Here is a 22,884-nt window from a genome sequence, read left to right on the forward strand (position 1 = left end):
TAAAGAATCTTTTGATATTGTTCCATGAACCCCATATCAAGAGAAAGTAATGGGACTATGGCTGGAGCTGAAAAAAAGGTGGTCCAGCCTCAGCAGCATGGAGCTCTAACCATGGATATTGGGGTAGGGAGTCCATTATTCCTGAGAGAGGCGGGAGTGTGGCTGTATGCATAGAGGCTTAACCAGGGCAGGGAGAGGGACATCATCATGCTCTGTGCCATCTTCCTCATCCATCTCCTTTATGGCAAAGGGCGGTTGCCCATAATTACACAACACTTAAAAACAAGTTTGAGGAAATGGACAAAACAAAGAGAATGGAAAGAGGTATCAGCACCGAGAGTCTTATGCTTAGCTGGGGACGTCCATGGTTCATTAGGCCGTATGCCAACATGGCGTCTCTTGTCGCAAAAGGGCTTTGGGTGGCTAATCGGTGGTTCTTCTCCTAGGAATGGGGTCAGCCCTTATGTGGAGATGCTGGGCAACCAGAAAGTTAAGTGAGTACACTTCCCTGACAAGACAATCATACACAAGGAAAAGAGAGAAGGACCCCTTTGTTCTGATCAAAGAACAGAAAACATAAAGGGGTCAACTCACCTACAAAACTGCAGAAGGAGGCACTCAACAGTTCCAAGCGTCCAGGAGATGCGTTGTCGATGTTCAATACAGCACTGACAGAAGAAGGCAAAAATGAGAGCCCAAAAATGATTGTCATAATGAGAAACTAAAGTCTAATCCAAGCATACTCAATGCCCATTGTTAGTAATCAGGGAGTGATGCAGTCACCTCTAAAAGTCCTGATGACATTGGGAAAATAGCCAGCAGCAAAGCCACTCCAGAAGCATGTTGGCAGAAACACATCACCACCTGCCGGTAAGACTCAGGCCCCTAAGTTACATATGCACCTTCTGCCCTTGCATGTGTACTTCCTGTGCATGCGCTAGGTAGTTTAAAAAAGGAGCTCCTCCCATTCCACTCTCTCTCTCTTCCCTTATGTGTCTCCAGAAACTGTCTCTGTACTCCCTAATAAACCTCTTAAGTGGACCTGCTGAGTTGCGTGATTCCATTCCTCCGTACAGATCTGCAGCTCATGTGAGTTCACCCGTGCTTTCACAGAAAAAGACAACACTGAGCACTAAATGTTGCTGAGACCCAGGCCCAGGACTCTTGGGGTTGGGTGTGAGCTGCCACCAAGTCAAAAACACAGACTTAGGAAGTCAGGCAAGTAGCAGAAGCAGACTTGCTAATTGCAAAAATAGAACATGCCCTTATACCCCTCCCTGTGTCCCATTTGCTCCCAATCTATGAGCTGCTGCTGTCCAGACAGGTCTTGAGCTGACTCTACATGAAGGTCTCCTTCTGTGCATGTGTGTTTCCTGCAGGGCCTTATTCCTGCTCAAGGCAGGTCTCATCACTGCTTCTACAAAGCATCATTAATAGAATTCAAGAGATGGAAGAGAAACTATCAGGCATAGAAAATATGATAGAAGAAATTGATTTTCTGTCAAATAAAATGTTAAATCAAAAAAAGTTCCTGACACAAAATATCCAGGAAATCTGGTACACTATGTAATACAAGGAGATTACTAGCTCAATATCATAGAAAATATTGTCAACCCCAACATAGAAGATAATTTTTTAACCTTGCGAAGAAGATGACTATTAAAGTACAAAAATCTTACAGAACACCAAATAGTTTGTATGAGAAAAGAAAACTTTCTGCCACATAATAATGAAAATACTAAATGTATAGAACAAAAAAAGAATACTAAATGTCATAAGGGGACAATATCAAGTATCATATAGAGGTTGACTTATTAGAATTATACTCAACTTCTCAACAGAGATTCTAAAAACCAGAAAAGCCTGGACTTAATATCTTGTAGACTCTCAGTGACCAGAGACGCTAGCCCAGATTAGTATATCTAACAAAATTTTCAATTAAACAATATGGAGAAAACAAGACAATCTACGAAGTGTTCAAAGAAGACCTAATACCAACACTTCTCAAATTGTTCCGCAAAATAGAAATAACATTATCCAATTCATTTTATAAAGCCACACTGACACGCAAAACACACAAAGAATCAGCAAAGAAAGATCTTTACAAAACACTTTCCTCATGAATATTGATGCAAAAATACTCAAATATTCACAATACCAATCCAAGAACACATCATAAAGAACATTCATCATAATCAAGCAAGTTTCTTCCCAGAAATGCAAGGATGGTTCAACACACAAAAATCTATCAGTTTAATTTGTCATATAAACATACTGAAAGAAAAAAAGATCACCTCATTAGATGCTGAAAGATCTTTTGACAAAATCCAAGACTCTTTCATGATAAAAGTCTTGGAGAGATCATGGATACAAGGACCATAAAAGCAATTTACATCAATTCTATAGCTGCCATCAAATTAAATGGAGAGAAACTCAAAGCAATTCCACCAAAATCAGGGACAAGAACAGGCTGTCCATTCTCTCTCTATCTATCTATCTAGAAAAATAAGACAACTAAAGGAGATCAATAGGATACAAACTGGAAATGAAGAAGCAAAAATATCATTATATTTTGTTTGCATCTTCTCTTTTATTTTTTATTTTTATTTTTTTATTAATTTATTCTTGTTACATTTCAATGATTATCCCATCCCTTGTATCCTCCCATTCTTCCCTCCCTCCCATTTTCCCCTTACTCCTCTCCCCTATGACTGTGCCTGAGGAGGACTTCCTCCCCTTTATTTGCAGATGATATGATAGTACACATAAGTGACCCCAGAAAATCTACCATGAAACTAATAGGCCTAATAAACACCTTCAGTGAATTGACTGGATACAAGATTAACTCAAAAAAAAAAAAAAAAAAAAAAAGCAAAAAATCAGCAGTCTTCCTATATACAAAGGACAAAATGTGTGAGAAAAAAATCAGGGAAATAACACCCTTTATAGTAGCCACAAACAATAGAAATTATCTTGGTACATAGCTCTACCAAGATATGAAAAAAAGTATGAAAAAACTGTATGAAAAAAAAAAAACAAGCCTTTGAAGAAATAAATTGAAGATGATATAAGAAGGAAAACTCTTATATGCTAATGGATCAGTTAGATTAGCATAGTAAAAAATGATCATTTTACTAAAAGCAATCTACATATTCAGTGCAATTCTCATGGTAATACCAACACAATTCTTTACAGACCTGAAAGAACAATACTCAACTTCATATTGAAAATACATAGCAATCAAACAAACAAAAAAACAAATACAGGATGGCTAAAAGAAGCATGTACAGTAAAAGAGCTAATGCAGGTATCACCATCTCTAATTTCAAGCTATACTACAGAGTGTTGTGATAAAATTCAAAAAGTGTTTGCACAAAAACAGACATGTTGATTCATGAAATCAAATTGAACACTCATAGGTAAATCTTCCCACATATAGACAGCTGATTATTGTAAAGAAGCCATAACTATATAACAGGAAAAAGAAAATATCTTCAACAAATGGTGCTGCATTAACTGGATGTTGGAATGTAAAAGAATTCAAATAGAGTCATACCTACCACCCTGCACAAAAGTCAACTCAAACATGATCAAAGACCTCAACATAAAACCATATACACTGAACTGATAGTGGATAAAGTGAGGACTGGTTTTTAGACTAGTGACAGAGAATGCATATTACAGAACCTCATTAAAGCAGGAACTAAGATCAACAATTAATAAGTGTGAACTCATGAACATGAAAAGCTTCTGCAAGGCAAAGGACACTGGCAGTAGGACAGAATGGTAGCCTACAGAATGAGAGGGCTAATTTCCCATCTCCAGGAAAGATGAAATGAAAGTCTTGGGAAAGCATCTTGGGGGGTGAGGTAGAAACCTAGGGCAATGGAAACTACGAGGGTGATCCTAGCTAAGTAAGGGAGAATATGGAGCCTGAGCCACTACCTCTTATAACCAGGCAAGACTTCCACTGAAGGAATTGAAATAGCTGCTAAGCCTCAAAATATTTGTCACCTATAATTTGTCCTGCTTGCAAAATATGCCAGGATAAAGGTAGAGCAGAAATTGGGGGAATGGCCAACCAAGACTGGTGGAGCTTGAGACCTATGCCATGAAAAAGAATACACCACTTTCACTGTGGTGTGGACTAGAGCCTAGATAGCCAAGAAACCTGAGATAGAACCAAGTATTACTTGCAAAAAAATTCCTAATGATCTTCAGATCATCTTGTAAATAGCATAGCAAAATCATCATCACAGAGGCTTCATCCAACAACTGATGGAAGCAGATACAGAGACACACAGCCAAACATTAAGTAGAGCTTGGAGAACACTGTAGAATAGAAGATAGAAAGATTGTAGAAGCCATAAAGGGCAAGACACCACAAGAAAATCCACAGAATCAACAAACCTGGGCCCATAGAATCTCACAGACATTGAACATATAATCAGGGAGCTTACTTTAGTCTGACCTAGGTGTTATGATTTTATAGCTCAGTCTTCTTTTGGGACTCCTAAAAGTTGGATCCCCAGCTCTTTCTGACCCTTTTGCTTGTTTGGGGGACCCTTTTCCTTGCATTGATTCACCTTGTCCAGCCCTTCATATGAGGGGAGGTGCATAGTTGTACTGCATCCTGAAATTCTATGTTTGGTTGATATCCTTGTGAAGTCTCCTTATTTCTAAATGGAAACAAAGAAGATTATATGTGTGAGAAGCATACTGGAAGGAACTGGGGGTGGGAGAAGGTTACTGTCATTGGGGTGTAATATGTCAGAGAAATAAATAAAAATTTAAAAAACAATGCATCATAATATATAGCTTACCAGTCATATTGTTGAGATTTCATGGTAAGCTACCTTGACATTTGCAGGAGATGCAACCACAAAGCAGACATTCAGTTCATCTTGCTCTTACAATCTTCCTTCTCCCTATTCTGAGATATTACCTGAAACTTAGGCGCGGGAGTTGTACATGGATCAACTTGGGCTGGATACCACAAAAGAGATCATTTATTCCTTGAGTTTTGATCAGTTATTGTGGCTTTCTGTAACAGTCTCCATCAGTTGCAGAGAGAGGCTTTTAATTTTGTTTTGTTTTGATTTTTGTAGAGTGGTAAGAGCTGCACTTATCTTTGTGTATAAAAATATATAGAATACAATTAGGATTTAGGGTGGGTTAGTAAAGTGAAGACTATAGCCTCTCCTCCAAGATCTATGATCTCACTAGCCCAAGACACTTGTTTAGGTTTCAAGTATTAGGGTTTATTTCCTTCTTATTGAGTAAACCTGCATTCCAATTTAAAAAAGGTTTTAGTGACAGCCAAGCTATGAGCGCCATTATTACATCTGTAGAGCTATCATCCCATGCTGGTCATTATTGTATTCATGAGTATCATAGCTCAGTAGGACCTTATAATGCTTCTCTCACCTGCACTCTTGCTGGCATCTTTTGCAGAAATAAATGAATAAGCGAGCCAGAGAGATGGCTCAGAGGTTAAAAGCACTAGTTGGTCTTCCAAGGATTTTTAAAAATTTTATTAATTTAGTCAGATTACAATTCAATTGTTATCCCATCACTTGTATCCTCCCATTCCTTCTCTCCTCCCTCTTTCACCCTATTCCCCTCACCTCGGTCTAAGACAGAGGGGGAACTTCTCCCTCACTCTATGATCATAGGCTATCAAGTCTCATCTTGGTAAGCTGCTTATTCTTTCTTTGAGTGCCATCAGGCCTCCCCACCAAGGGGTGGCTTTCAAATATGGAGCACCAGAGTTCATGTCAAAGTCAGTCCCCGCTCTCCACATAACTGTGGAGAATGTCCAGAGATCTTGAATTCAATTTCCAGCAAATATATAATGGGTCAAAACCATCTATAATGAGATCTGGTGCCCTCTTCTGGTAGGCAGGGACAGTACACATTCAGGCACAACACTGTATACATAGTAAATAAGTAAATCTTTAAAAAAGAATACATGAAAAAAAAAAAGAAACCTCTGTACATGTGGTCATGGAAGGGAGAATCTCATGGGTAACTAACATCAAGACTGAATAAGCAGGACAGCAATGGGCATGTGGTTTGGAGAGAGAAATCTCTTAGGGTCTTCCCTCTAGACAAAGAACTGCCGATTGCTAAGATATACTTAAAGCTTAGTGTTTCAAGTCAACACAAAGAAATCACCTCTGAAATCAAATACATGTAGGTATCATTAAATAAACTAAGCTGAGTGTGTGTATTCATATGCATGCAAATGAGAGAGAGAGAGAGAGAGAGAGAGAGAGAGAGAGAGAGAGAGAGAGAGAGAGGAAACAGTAATTAAAGTAAAGGAGCATACATGCCATAAATTTAAGATAGAGAGATGAGTGCGGGGGAAGGCAAAGGAAAGGGAAAATGGTGTATATAAAACATTTATATACATGGAAAATTTAAAGGTCATTTAGTCTAAACAACATATTTTTAAAAGTAAAATTGTATTTCAATTTATAGCTACTGGGAAAGGAAAATTCCACTTTTTCAGTGGAGTGTTACAGAGTGTATCTACTCAATTTCAGGATAAGCCCCATGCACAGGAATAGTTTACCAACAACAACAAAAAAAGACATACCATCTTTGTGTGTTTGTGTTTGTGAGTGAGTGTGTGTGTGTATGAGTGTGTGTGTGTGTGTGTGTGTGTGTGTTTGCATATGCACATAAACACTTTTTGTTTTGTTTTAATTCTATCTTATTGGGTTTTGTTTTTATTTTTAAGTTCTTTTTTAAATTTTTACAATTAAAGAGAGAGGGAGACTGAATATGAAGTTGGCTGGGGAAAGAGAAGGGGAAGAGCTGGGAGCAGTGAAGGGAATGAAAAAAGTATGATCAAAATATATTGTATAAAATTTTAATATAAAATAATCATTAATTTGAAGATGACAACAGCACTAACAAAGTAAAAAAAATGAGGATAACAAGCTTTGTGGAGCTTTCGCACCCAATTCTACAACATAATCATTTTTTTTAGGGTAATTGTATAAAATTCACTATCCCTGTAAGTTTATAACCAATTGAAGAGAAAAGATGTATGTGAAACACTAAACAAGACAAATGCAACAACAGCAAATGACTCAATACAATAGTATAGTTTTTTATCTGACATATTTTCAGTTTCCAAGAAGACAAATGGCCGATGCCAGCAGGATGTCAATCACATCTACCCTGACTTTGGAGAGGTTAAAGCTTACATAAATGGGTGTTTTGTATGCTGCTGACTTGATGGCTACTTGTATAAACCTTGAAAACATTACTAATATGTTTATTTTGACATCTAGTCTTATATTTTTATCTATAGTGCATTGTTCTATTTATCAAAGGTAAAATGTTAGTATACAGAAAGCTGACAGGCTTGGAAGAAGGCATGCAAGTTACCTAGTCATCACCATTTTGGTCTGACAAGCTGCTTAGTTGCTGATCTTCAAATGGATCATTTGACTATTTTTGTTTATTTATGCCCTGTTTCCATAGCTTATGAAATTTACTACATACTAAAAATACCTGATGGTGCATGTAAAGAAAAACATTTTAGTCTTGTGATTCTAAACAAGAGAGTTTTTTCTATATCATAACTGCTCGACTCAAAAAAATAAATGTTTTCATCTTCTCTTCCTGTTCCTTCCCTTCCCTTCCCTTCCCTTCCCTTCCCTTCCCTCCCTCCCCTTCCCTTCCCTTCCCTCCCCTTCCCTTCCCTTGCCTTCTCTTATTTTCCCTTCCTTTTTCTCCTATCCCTTTCTTCCTTCTCTTCCTTCATTTCTTCCTTCACTCCCTATGGTCTGTCCTCCCTTTTCCCTTGTCCTTCCTGTCTGTTCTTTCTTCCTTTTGGGGGAAAGTACCAAAGAAGTGCTCTATTACTTTCTTTTTGAGACATGGTACACTAAGCTGCAAGGTTAGCTTGAATTTACTCTGTACTCTGGCAGGATGAAGTGAGATTTACATTCCTAATGTGTAATTATTGCAGCTGTTTGGATCAAATTGCCTTTACGGTGTTCAAAATATCCTCTAAGGAGAATCTGGTTCACAGTGCTGAAGGAGATGTTAGACTCACTGAAGGATTTGTATAAGCATTTTGGATGAAGGAGGCACCCAGGCTTTAAAGGAAAACATCACTACGCAGATCAGAACCATTTGATTACTTTTTTCTTTTCTGTGTTACAAGGCACTAAGGCACTAGCCCATTACCACATATCCCTACACTTAAGCATGTCTTAGATCCTATAAACATGCTGAGCAGATGTGTTCATTTTGATGTTTATCATTGTGCAGAGGAAAAGAATATGAGCAAGCATAAGTAATGAATGTCAGAACTTACAGAACATTTGAAGTTTCAGAAGAAAATCTTGTTAAAGATAATAACCACATGTTAGAATACTCAGAATATTTAAAACTCTCATAACAATTTGATCATATATTATGAGAATTTAGGGACTGGTGATTTGTTTCAAGTAAACCAATTTCTCCAATTCAGAAAATGATAGGCCTCTGACATTTAATCTGGTCCCATCTCCTTCCCAGAGTTTACTTTAACATGATTCACTGTAGCATGGTGAAACTTTGTTTTATCTACTTACCCTTGTCACTAAGTCTCACTTAAGCAAGCTGTCTACAATTATGGAGGCTGATGTATTTATCAACTATACTATTAGTCTCATGTTTAATTTTAAATAACAGTATAATTAATTGACTATAAATCTCAACTTATGCCTGCTGTCCAGAAGAAATTATTAATAGCAAGCACTAAAAGCTGACAATTTCATTTATATTACATATATGTAATATATATGTTAGTCTTGCCATGTGTGGTTTTGCAGTTTATTATTTTTCAAAAATAGCTTTATACTTGGAGTTCTGTACTGCATGGTGCTAGGTTCTCCACTAAAAAAAAAGGGAATGCAAATATCTACCAAAGTTCTCTAACGACCAAGAAATTCGCATTTTGCATTGTCTCAGGATATCTTTATTTAGACATTTATAATGTTGTACAGTTAAGAAAATGGGGGTTTGTTAGAGGTTGAAATGTATGGTATAAATTAAATGTTATACAGATGTATACTATCTGAAAATCCTTTACCCAGTGACAGGATCTGGTTAGATGTTGGCAAACCAAGGATATTTAAATGGCATGTAATCAAGAATTAAACAATATATTTTGAAAAGAATGTTACTATTGTTCCATATGTGCTCTAATAATACATGGCTCAGCTTCTTTTATTAAAAAAAAACAGAATAATTTAATAAAGATTTAATATTCATTGCTCTTTGTCTTTGTCAACATATAGAAGTAAAATTACTGCTTGGCTTCTTCAGATTAAATTGAAGGGTGAACTGAGTTCAAATAGAGCAGCATTTTGTCTTTATCTGATTTGTGGTACATGTTACTTTATTTTTTAATTACAAAACTAGCAAGGGAAAATTTATTAATCTTCTTGGAAAGAAATTTTTGCTTTTCTTTAAAAAAAACTGACGTAGATTAAAAACTCTACTTGCAAGTCTGACAGATGAAAGGGAAAGATTTTATGAAAGTATGAGATGGTATCAAGAGCAGTGTTATTAAATGAGCATCATGTGCTGACACAACCCTCATTTAGGTGCGCGGAATAAATGAAAAGATCCCTTCTATAGCTGAGATTCAGCTGGGCTTTTACTTGATCATCTTGTTGCCTGTAATAAACTAGGGCTTATTCAAATGAATGAGCTGGCACTTCTCTTTTTAAAGCTGAATTAGGAAGCATTTTAACTCCGGGTGAAATCATGGGGATTTCAGATGGGCTGCAGTGCCTCCAATGGTGGATATATCCCTGATGGCACTTGAGGACAAAGCTGAGGATGTGCCTGCTGACTCTGATATGTATACGATGATTTTCCTTTCTGTTAAGAATGTCACACGCATACTAAATACATTTATGCTGAAATTATCTAAAATGTCATGGTAATAGTGACTGAATACAATTCCATGGTCACTCTTCCTGAATATGATCGAAGTTTATCATATGATGCAAAATTTGGGTGCTGCTTACTCAGATTCAGAGAAAACCAACCCATGAAACTAGCCGTCATTCAGTTCCAGTTCTCAGCTCTATTCAAAGATTTCTCATGACACAACAGTATTAATGTTAACTATTCTCACAACAAAAAAAATGCTTAAAAGTATGGTAACTTGCTGGATCTCAACATTTTAAAGCATCATGTTATGGGTCTAGCAAGATCAAGAAAACTCTGGATACTCCAGATCCAACATAGTGCCTTGAATGAATTTTACAATGCCTTATAAAATTATAAGTATATGTAAAAATGATGAAAGCCTGGTATGCATTTATACTATACAGGGTAATGACAGGATTTAAAATTAGGTGTTTCCTAATGGCATGTCCATCAAGATATATTGTAAACCCATTGGTAATTGTAATCCAAAATTGTTGTAAAATAGCATGCTAACTTGGTAGCACAATGCTATACATGTGTCTGTGGTTACAAATTATATGAAGCATCACAAGTCAGTCACATCTCTTTTTCCTGTAGAAAATACCTGACTAAAGGAAATTAAGAAATAAAGGGTTTATTGTGGCTTATAGAGATGTCTTGGTGGCAGGAGCTTGAGGCAGGTGGTCACATGGTGTATATGGCAGGAAATAAAGAGTAATGGTTGCTGGAGCTTTCATTTTTATTTAATTCATGATGCTAGTCCACAGAATAGTAGTAGCCGTAGTCAAGGCATGTCTACTCAAGTCAGCTGAACTAATATATATAATCTTTTATAGGTGTGCAAATCTGGTGGTGATTCTTTATGCCGTCAGGATAACATCAGTGTAAACTATTACACACACACACACACACACACACACACACACACACACACACACACACACATGCAGTTGTGTATAGTATACATTTCTTGGAAGTGACAAAACATGACTCTGGTTATAGATTACAAATCATAACATAATATGGCATACCATTTAATTAGTGTTTTTAAGGTATGATGCTGCTTAGAAAAGCAAGTTTAATGCAAAAGAATATGTCTTCCAGTAGCAGGTTTATATCTCATTTAAGTCTTTTGACTGTATTAAGTAGTCACATAATGTAATTAATTTACACTACATAATGTCAGATGTAAATCTGAAATGCCTGTGCTATAATGATATCACAGTGATGCAGTTCTCACCTAATGTCTCACATGAACACGTATATGTGAATATCTACAGACATATTGTAAGAAGATTGCCCCAACCAAGTTAATGAATATGAATTGACTTCATATAACATTGTATGTAGGAATATGCTTGAGCTATAATTTCATAGTTTCTAATACATAATGTTATGTAACTAGTTAAGTTATGCATATTCTGCATTTGGTCTCAGAATATCCTTTTAACTGAAAGTTTTCATTGTTTTTCTTTTATACTCCTTGGACTGCATCATGCGGTTGTGTTATATTTCTGATATTGTTGAGTGGTTGTATATTTAGCTTGCTGTGTGTATTAGCACCTTTTCTCATTATTGTACCCATAATCAACTATTTGAAGCAACTTAATGGAGAATCGACATATTTAGGCCCACAATTCAAGGAGACACAATCTGTAATAGAAGCAAGTGCATAGCCATGGGACAACTGTGTTAACATTACATCATCAGTCAGGGAGCAATGAGGCGGAGGGTGGGGAGGAAGAGATTTCTTTCTATTGAGTTGAAGTGAATGACAATACAAGTATCAATCTCTCAACAGTATCAAACCACTTTGTTAAAATTTTAGATGCTGAGAGATTAGAAAACTAGAAACAAATGAATCTGTGTGGAAGTCAATGAGACACATGGCTGGATAGATTGGCTCAGCAGTTTAAAATATTTGCTTGCCTCTCTTCTAAAGACAAGAATTCTCTTTCAAGCTTTCATGTTCCACCTCACAGCTACCTGTAACTCCAGCTCCAGGGGATATGTTTCTCTCCTAATCTCCACAGGCCCTTTACATTGATGTGACAAGGACCTGGCAGTGTCCATCACTTCTGCATTACATAAATAGTGCCCTTTCGAGTACTGTCTATCTGTAGTCTCAATTACAGCTCATAAGTAGTATATTTCCTCTTTGTAAAAATGAAGCTATATCAACTGAGAATTTTACTTATATTTTCCCTCTCTGATAGTGGGTGCTGGAAAATCCAGTTGTGGCTACAGCAGTGATCAGAGAGATAGTGGCTAGTACAAAATGAAGGTCTATGAAAGGGATTTTTGAAGTCTATGCCTGTTCTTACTTACCTAAATGTTCCTCTTCTGTTGGTTAATGGAAAGCTACCATTCTTCCTCCCCAGTTAAATTGTTAGGCATGAGAAATCATTATCTAGAATGTCAAGTTCCAGCTCATAATATTTTTATGTCCCTTGTTATATAATTTATTTCCACCACACCAAATAGCAAATCATGAACCATAGCTTTTAGATTGATACATATTTCTCTTGTGTAAATGACATACACTTCTTTGTACCTAAGAATAACAAATCCCATATAGCATAGACATCTCAAAGCATGTGTCCTGAACCTACTATATTGTTTTATTTTATTTTATGATGTATGAATGAAATGATTTATTTCAGCTTTTAAGTCTATCATCAGAGAATCCAGGATAGTAATTTAGAGGCAGAAACTAAAGGAGAGACCATGGAAGAATGCTGTGTACTGCCCTGTTTTCTTCCTTGGATCTCATCAAAATTAGACACAGCATTGTTTAAACTTGTGGAAATTGTTAAGATTGTTAACACATATTCAAACAACACATGTGGGACTTCATGCTTTCTAAACTTATAAACGCTGTGACGCATCCGTTTCTTTCTTAGTGAATTTACCAGGTCATTTAATTACTCAAAGTATTGTTGGAATTACCTCTCTAAAATGCACCGATGATCTCTATGATACCCTTCACATCATGGTCTTTGGTTAGAATGAAGCAAAGCATTTGATGTGGTAATCCAACACTCTTAAAATAGCAGAGTATAATCACCACCTAGGAAAGATTGTAATTGTGGATTCTCAGTTGTTTCTCATTCATGCAAATAGCTTTTGATGGTTCCTTATAAGAATTAATTTGTCAGAACCAAAGCTTATATGTTCTGGAGGTTTTGTTTGTGTTGATATAACAATGATACTTAGTTTGGCACTGCAGGTACAATTGGGGTTACTACTGTTTTGTGCACCTATGCCATTATTACTTGTTTTCTGTATTGGCTACATCCATAAATTAAATTGGGATGTGACTCATACTCCTACAGCTACATCAATAAAAACTAAATGAAGAGAATGCTAATTAATGCTACTGTTCTTTGGATGCAGGATGATTTTTAATTTAATATTTTGACTGGGTTGGGGAGAAAAAAATTCCAGATAACTCTATCTGGCATTTTTTTTTAATTCAGTAGAGAAAAATAATAATTTTAAATTGTAAGAAAATAATTTTCTATTTTATGGAACCAATTTTGGGGAAATTTTAATAGCAAACCTCAAGTCTAGTACAACACATTTCATTGTCTTTGACTAAATATTGAGGCATGCAATAAACACAAATGATAAGTACATTTTTATATATTTTAGAAGTCCTAGCTAGTTTTCAGAATGGAACCATTTTGTATTCTCACTAACACTGTAAGAAAGTGCAAGCTTTTTTGCAATCCCAACAGAATATACTTTTCATTACAGAAATTTCTGTTCTGTTCCACGGAACTCAGAACTCTTAGAGTCTGAGACACATTTTTGAGCTAATGCCTGAAATTTCACTGGTGTATAACCTGCCTCCTCCCCTATTCTTTTAAAAATTCTTAATAAAATTTAATCATTTTCCTTTAAATTTCTAAAAAGTATTGTGATTGTCTCTGAGAAAAACACTCAATGTACTTCATTACTTAAATTTTCTCTGGGAAGGTAGCAGGGCATTCTGTTAAACCAAGGGTGCTTCTTACACCTCAGTGAATTCAGAAATAAATTTCTGTATGGCAGGTGCCTACATATTTTTATCCAAAATATAAAGGTCTATTCATTTCCCCACTGACTGTCTTACATGGACTGAGTTTATCGGAAAATCTGTGTATATTCTATATGTGACAACTCACATGCCTCTGAAGCTTTTCTCCTTAATGTTTAAGGCAGGACACCAGGTATCTCTGCTTATCATCAGGCTGCAGAAGCTTCTGATTTCTTCACATGTTGCTAAGGGTGATTCTAGCCTTCACACCTTGTTTTGAATGGGTGACTAATCATTCTGATCTTATGAGTAATTGATTGCTAAAAATAAGTAACAGAGACCCAACTTCAGATTCTTAAGGTTAGCTTTTTTTGTATATACTTCTCAAATTTAAATGAACATTGAATCTTCTGACATATCTTCTTTTATCAGACTTTCATGCCAACGCACCAGTGGTAAATATTTTAGCTATTATACTGGCATAGCATGCCAGAAGCTATTCATATTACCAGCACTGAGAGTGCTGACACTGCCAGCTGTCCAGTGAGTGATTCATTCTCTAAATCCCATTTTAGAATTTGTTTACTAAGACTTTTCCTGATACCAACTGTCCTATATCAGGATGCCCTTGAAGATACCACGTAAGTCACAAAATTTGATAAAGAATACTTACTTAAAAGCTCTCTTAGAAGAATAGATGAAATGATGAGGATGAGGGCAAATGTAAGAATCTGAGTGAACTGAAATTCACTCAGATCTACCCTGAAATCCAAGGTAGCATCATTCTTTTTGTGTTTGCTCCCAAATGGACCTTGTATCCTTGTATCTGAAAGCCACTGAATATCGTAAAAACTAGCCCTCAATATCCATGAAAGAAAAATGTGTTTACTTTTGTTTTTTTCTGTTCAGAAAGGAATTGCCTACTGCTGTATCTTAAAGTGTTACCCTGTATTTCCTCTAGCATTTTCAGTTATCTATGCCATTCTTCATGGGCTTTGTTCTATCTTGATTATTTGTATATGATGAAGAATAAGGATCCCACTTTTCTTTCTCCATGTGCATACCTTGTTTTCCCACGATGTTTGCTAAAGGGATAGTTATTTCTCCAATGTATGATTTGAGTATCTTTCCCAAGAATCAAATGTTAGTAGATCTGTGGATTTAATTCTGTGTCCCACATTATACTCTCTTGATGTGCTAGTCTGGTGTGAGCAGGTATTATACTTCCTAAACACTTTCAGTATGATTATAGGAGACTCACAATCTAGTGTAGTAATGTACTCAAAGTAAATCTTGTCTTCTTGTTTCATACTTAGTTCAGTCAAGTTACTTTGTCTTATTTTGAGGGAAATGATAGTTGAAGACAACAAACTGAATGTTACCAATACTCATGACTTTGACCTTCTCTAGAGTCTTCAGGCTTTTTCATATGCAGCATATTTACAGATCATAGGATAAACTCATAACAATTACGGAAAATCATTTTTATTACAATATTTCTTTTCCACAAGCAGTTGGCCCTCTGTACTCAAATTCCACAACAAAAAGAGGTTATGCTTATATCTGGCATGTATAAATCTTTTATCAATGCCACCATTCTCCAAAGAACAAGTTATAACAGCAATTTACAAAGCATGCACAGTATATTATGTACTAAAGTGGTTTAAAATGAATTATATAAAAGACAGTATTGGTTAGATATAAGTACTCTATATTTGATATAAAATTCTTGAGAATACATGAATTTTGTGTTATATAACCAATTCTGTATATATGCAAGGTGTGACTGTATCTGCCCAGAAAGAGGTACTCCTTTTCAAAGCTATGATATAAAAGTCACATCATTTTCTAGAAACAGCGAAAGGATTTAATTTTTAAAAATCTTTCATAATTGTGTTGCAGGACATTCCTCCTTAGACTGTCAAGTGCTGTGTTTTATAAATCATTGTAAGTAATTTCTTTTCATTTTCATAATTGTTTTTCAGAGCACAAAACTTAACTCAATACTTAGTGGGCTTTAAATAAGATCTTTTAATTATTTGCTTTCTATTTAATATAAACTTTGATTTTTATGTTTTTGTCAGAATTAATTTGTACTTAAATATGTGTGTGTGTGTGTGTGTGTGTGTGTGTGTGTGTGTGTGTGTGTGTGTTATATTCTTTCTCCATCTTCCATAATTTCAAATCAGAGGTTTCATTCTCTTACCCTAGTATATTTTAATGGTTATATTTTATCTTAATATATTTGTTCTACACAACCTCACAAAGCCATTCTTGTTTTTGCAGTAGGCATTTTGACAGATCTAATCAGTAAAGCAATGTGATTTAAATATTTTTGAATGTTAGCTGTGTAGGGAAAGGAGATTGGTATGTACTATGGGAATCCTAAAGACCTCGAAATGCATTATCATAATAAGCTACCTGAAAAATGAAAATGATGTGGAAAGAGAAGAAAAGAGAGTAGATCAAGTCATAGTTTAGATCTCAGAGCAGGATTATTTCATGGGTAACTGAATGTATAGGGAGAGAAGAATCAGACCTGCCAGTGACAGTATGCTTCAATGTAAGGTATTTAATGCCAAGCCAAGGCCTAAATGCACAGATATATAATCAACACGCTCTGCCCATCATATTTATATATTTTCTTTTTCTATGGGTAAATAACAGAAATAAGTAAAGCATTAGCAGTCCTTAATTTGACAGGGACCAGTGGTAGTTGTGGAAATATAGTGAGAAGAAGCATAGGAAATGATATAACTATATTCAAATTTAAAAACATGATAAGAGAAAGAGTACAGTTTTGAGTATTAGGTTGCTTTCATCTGGGACAGATTTATATTGAGATTTTTATGAGAAGCCAAAATTGAGGTACAGATTCACTTAGCATAAGAAGTTCACTATCCAAAGCATGTACATTTACTCAAGGGTACAAAAAGATTGAGAAGTAAAACAAGAAGAGAAAGTTAAAGAACATTCACATTTAAACAATGTTTAAACTACATCGAGAAATAGTCAAGAAATAAATAATTCTAATATAAGCTGTTGTCTAGAACAGATGAATGAACTTTGCAAAAGACATATGTTTTTAAGTGAAATATTTATGCCTATTAATTTTAAAATGAATTATATTCTTTCTATCATTTTCCCTTTTCTTAAACATTTTTTATTTCTACCATTTTTTTAAAAAAATGCCTAAGATGATACAAAAATACCAAATTTCATAAGAATACTGAAAGCTTTAATATATTGTAATAACCTGAAAGGAAGTACAAAGCCTTTCGGGCTGTGTTGAGTATTACAATTGGCAGCTGACATGAGCTTTGCCAATAGAAGCAGATGGTGTAGATATGCTTTGGTTCTGTGCCACAACCTCCCCCTGGTGAGAGACCAGCATCTCTGCCAAACAGAGCTTGGATGCTGTTTGCCTACTGTGTAGATCTAAGACTTGGAGGAGGGGCACACATAATAGCAATTTTCCTGTGGCTACACTGTTGTTGAGTACCTTGTATATTATGTGATGTAAGATTTTAAAAGGTGGAATGAGGATAGAGACACTGGTTCAGCTTTAGTATCTTCTGAGAGATTTTCAAAAAAAATGTTATATTTTGTTGCAGAGACAATTGGTAACAGTATCACTTATCACTTCAGCTCAAACTGACAGTTCTTTAAGAATACTTTTTGCACAATGTCAAAGGAAATCTAGTAGTAGAATCCAATAAAATTCCATTACAAGTTAGTTCAGCACTGAAAACATATATGGAAGTAATAGTATACATACTGTGAGGTTTATATCTAAGAATACATATGTATAAAAATATACATTTATGCATGAAGTAACAATGAAAAAAGTAGTTTTTGTAAAGCTAAAGCCTATGTAATAAGAAAAGTAATTTTTACATAAAGCATTTATAGTTTATGTTTGCATCCATGCTTTTGAAAAGATCAAGGAGGGGTACATGGGATGGTTTGGAAATGTTATAATTATATTATAATCTCAAAACATTATAAAATTTAATTTACTTATTTACTATGTATAGTGTTCTTCTTGCATGTATGCCTGCAGACCAGAAGAGGGGTCCAGATCTGATTATATATGGTTATAAGCCTCCCTGAGGTAGCTGGAAACTGAACTCAGGACTTTGGAAGAGCAAGCAATGCCATGGAGCAATGTCTTCATCTTTTAATCTCAAACTTGAACAAATAACATAAAAAGATATTTCCAAGCATGAGAATTTGTTCAACAGACTCTATCTCCAATCTAATACATATGAGTCAACAAGGTAGAGTTTGCTTCCTTCTTTTTGTTTCTACTAATCACATGGTACTTGAATTGTTCTGTCAAGTAAGCAAACAGAAACTGCAAGAGCTTTATGTGAAAACGACCTTCCTTACGCACTGGCTTTAGCTTTACAAAACTCTGTCAGTTTGTAGCTTGAATGTGAAAGCAATTCACAAAACAGCAACTTCTTTTGAATACAATCTGAAATGTGTCCTTGGGACCAATGAAACAAACACTGGATTGTAATTTTGGTTTTTAAATTTTTTTTTATCAATGAAAGAAACAGGTCTCTACTCAAAAGAAGTAAATAATATTAATCACTCACATAACTATGATAGAGGAAGGAACATGTGGAAGGCTGACAAAAAGAATTACTATCAGTTTGAGGGTAGACTGGTTCACTGCTTGAGACCTTGTCTTAATATTAACTAAGTAAATGGAAATACTAGAGTATAAAATGAATACAAGGCAATGACATTTTTATAAAAATTCTATTTCCAATGATTATTTTTTCTAAATTAGAAATTTCAGTTTCCCTCTATGACCAAGTGGCAAAGATCTTCCAACTATTCTACACCCTTACTGATTTATTACTGGTTTTCAAACTCACACTTTTGCTTTTTCGTTTCTCTCAGACACATTTTCATTACTACTTTGTGTCTATCATATATTATATAATCTATTTCTTAATCCTAGTCTAATAAATATGAAAAACTTTTCATTTTAATTCTAGTCCTTATAAGCTATAGTCTGAAATAAGTTCACAGTTAGTTTTATTCTATACACTAATTTAATTTCTACTTATCCATGCCAGGGAAAAAGCATTCAAACAAATTCATTACATAATTTCAAAGACCAAGTCCAGACATTCAGTTCTTTCACAGAATAAATTGGCATGGTCTTTGTTTGCATTTCCTTGCATTCACTGATAAAATACCCTGACAAGACCAAAGTAAGGAAGAAAGGGTTCAGTTTTGCCCAGAGATCCAAGGCACAGTGCACCACAGCAGGAAAGGCAAGGCAAGTAGGAACTGAGAGCAGCTGGTCACTTTGCATCCCTAATCAACATCAACGGACAGGGAATGCTTGCTAGTGTTTATTTCGCTTTGTGCACTTGCAGTTCCCAGGCCTAGATATTAGCCTTGCTTAACAATCAAGTGGGGTCTTCCTTCACTAATCAATGTCATCAAGATAATCCCCGACAGGCATAGCTGGATAGTGACTTCTGGATCAGATGTTTCTAAACGTTGTAAGGAGGAAATTAACACTAAATATCATGGCCTCATCTTCCTTATTCTCTTTAAACTTGCCTCAGTTTGCTTTTTCATTTCACAACAGGACCATGCTTCACAAAGAAAACAGTGGCAATCAGATGAAATTACCATCAAATGTTTACCTCAAAAAATAAAAATTGTCTGTATTATCACTAGCTTTTATTTCTTCTTATTGTAGAGAAAAAAATGCATCTGCTTTTTCTGAAAGAAGTGAAACCCAGTAAGAATTTCCCCATGTCTCCGAGTAGTTGCGCCTTATAGAAGATGAGCATTAACTTCTATCATTGATGAGGAAAGATTTCTAAACTTTACTTCTTGGAAGGAACTAAGTGAAGCAGCATCTCACAATGTTCAGTAGGCTTCCTCTTGAAACGTCTTCTCTTTTAATCCAATCTCCAACTGTCTCTCATTTAAATATCTAGGAGCTGTGCTCATGACTGTAATAGTGTAGTGCCACCCTCTGAGATGTTGTCTGAACTGATTAGGAAGAGCTGTGGAAATACAACGAATGTCAAACTCTAAGGAGATTTTATTTTATTTGGTCCAGAATTTAACCATAAGTTTTCCACCAGCTTATCTTTGCTGATGAAAGCCTTATATGTAGCGTAATCTTAAGAAAACTTTGAATATTAAAAAATTAAGAAAAATCAATATTCTTGGAAATCAACTCATAGTTTAAGTATGATGTACACTGTCATCCTGTCCGGTGGAGAGTGACTTTCCAATCAATACTTGAGGAAGGTGATGGGTCTTGTTATTAACTGAGTGCAAAAGAAAGACGAATTTCAAAAAGGAAGCTCACACATGCACATGTCTCATGTGTAGGTGGTGATAGCTGAAATAGCACCTGTTTCTTGTACAGTTCATAGTATAATCTTGGTGTGAAAATATCACTTGCCCACAAGACAAAAAAAAAAAAAAAAGAAAGAAAGAAAGAACCAAAAATCAGCTTTAAAATTAGATCATTCATCAGAAGCAATGTGATTTCTCTGTTGATATGATATTATGAAATTTTAACCAAGACTAACAGAAAAATACATCTTCATAATAGTGCCCTTTAAGATTCATTGAATTATATTTTTAAAATTACAAAAAGAATTATATTTTACTGAAAATAACTTAATGAACTACAAAGAAAGAGAGGAAAGCATGCAAGCAAGCAATAATAAACTATAAATTTTAGCATCTTTTCTTTAAATAAATATTAGATTTGAAGAGATGTCCTCTGGGCTGGAGTAATGGCTCTGCAGTTAAAAGCACATCCAGCTTATACAGAGGACTAGAATTAATTCTTATTACACGTATCATGGAGTTCCTCAATCACCGGTAACTCCAGCTCTAGAGAATCTGATACCCACTCCCAAATTTTGCAGTTACCTGCACGGATATGTACCCCCCCACACACACACAGTCACACACATAATGAACAAAATGGGTATACTCAAATACTTTCAAACAGCTTTCCAACACATTCCAAATATTATACACAATTTTTAGTTAAATGAAACCATAGAAAATTCCCAAAAGAAAACTTTGTAAGAATAATTAATATATCCAGTTTAATTTTAAGTTCTCTACACAATTGTTAAGTATCACTATTTCATGTGATCTCTTAAGTGCAAGATCTAAAGGTATGTGTTGTGAAAACAGGCATTTATCATGATATTATTGACATTACCACTAGCCTTAGACATTATTGCTGTAGTAACTTTTGAGTAAAGCATGGATAGATAAATATCTAATCATAATTTAGTTGTCAATATATTTCTATATTTAAGAAAACTAAGAGTGAACAAAACTCCCACATTTGTAAAGGTACAATTGGGGATTCAGAATTTTGTGTTATCTGATGAAGTTTGTGTTAAAAATGGGACCAACTATGAAATTTTCAAACAAAGAAGTAGGAGTAGTAATTTCTAGGCAGAAGATTGCTTCTTCTCCATCAGTTATATGTTTGTAGTTGGTATAAAAGGTTCTCAAAAAATTAGCCATGCCTCTTAAAGTAAATTCTATTCATGAATCCAAATATAATCTTCATAAGTAGAAGTGGAGTGTGTAGGTAGGTATACACAATATTGATATAAGAGCTGCCTTGTTGAAGAACAGGAAAAGCCAACTATTATATAATATACCAAAAGAGGGGTCTTGTGAGGTCTGTCATTTTTTATTGTAACAGGCTGATATTTAATTAAAATATTGCATGATATAAGCAATATTTATTTTTAAAAATTAGACTTCTAAGTACTAAGGAGACTGAGAAGAAGATAATGGATGATATGAAAAAGGACAGAAGAGGGTGCAAACATCATAAGATCATGAGTAGGATCAAAGTTCATGGAATACATATATAAGAATGTCTTAAATAGTACATTATCTTGTAAAACAGACCCTACAGAGCAACAACAGTGTGTGTGAGAATTTATGGAGATATTTTAGTTTCCTAATCATCTGTGGCAGGTGTGTGTGTGTGTGTGTGTGTGTGTGTGTAATACACATATATTTAAAATAATCGTGTATTAAATATTTGTATCCAAAGTGAATATTATTTATTTATTGAAATAAAAATAATTTTTTTACAAATGAAACTACACATTAATCTATATACTCTCTTCTATAATACTAATATAATTACCTAAAGAAAGAATATCAGCTATTCAACTAAATGACTCAAAATCCAATGAGTACATGCTATTGACTTAATTGATTTGTTTGATTTTTCTTAAATATTTTATCATTACCTAAGTATATTCAACTTTACAAATAACCTAATATAATTCCCTTCAAATTATAATGATTAACATTTTCCAGATATTTAATAGTTTCTAGGTGTTGCAATATCACATTATTATATTTTGTATAGAAACACAAATTACATATAAAGTTTATAGTTCCTACGGTATAATCACAATATGTACCTTTAGTGTTTAAGTTGTCTCAATAATTTATCTAATATCATATATATATATAGATGCTTTCTTGTGTAATTTTTTAATATTTTAATTTTAATTAAAAATTTTATTTTTTCTTTTCAAACTGATTTAGTTCTTTACTCTATATTTAATGTAGCAATTATGTTCTATCTGGTAATTTTTTTCATAAAATAAGAACAAATAATGGTATATGATCATGTTATTTCAATAGTGATTTTCAGGTGGAGAGAATCTCAATAAGAATACTGGCAGCAGGTTCTTATTAATTGTATAGTTCATACTTGGCACACATGCTGCGTGAGCCTAAGGAATCCACAGGATTCCTGTTGACAATGAGGAATCTCAGACACTTAATGTTTTCACATTTCTCATTGATTTTGGTCAATCTTGGTTACATTGGCTAACTCAAGGCCTTTATTTGACCTATCAATC

Source organism: Acomys minous (genome assembly GCF_964271855.1).
Source record: "Acomys minous genome assembly, chromosome: 1".
In the NCBI taxonomy this organism is placed as follows: Eukaryota; Metazoa; Chordata; class Mammalia; order Rodentia; family Muridae; genus Acomys; species Acomys minous.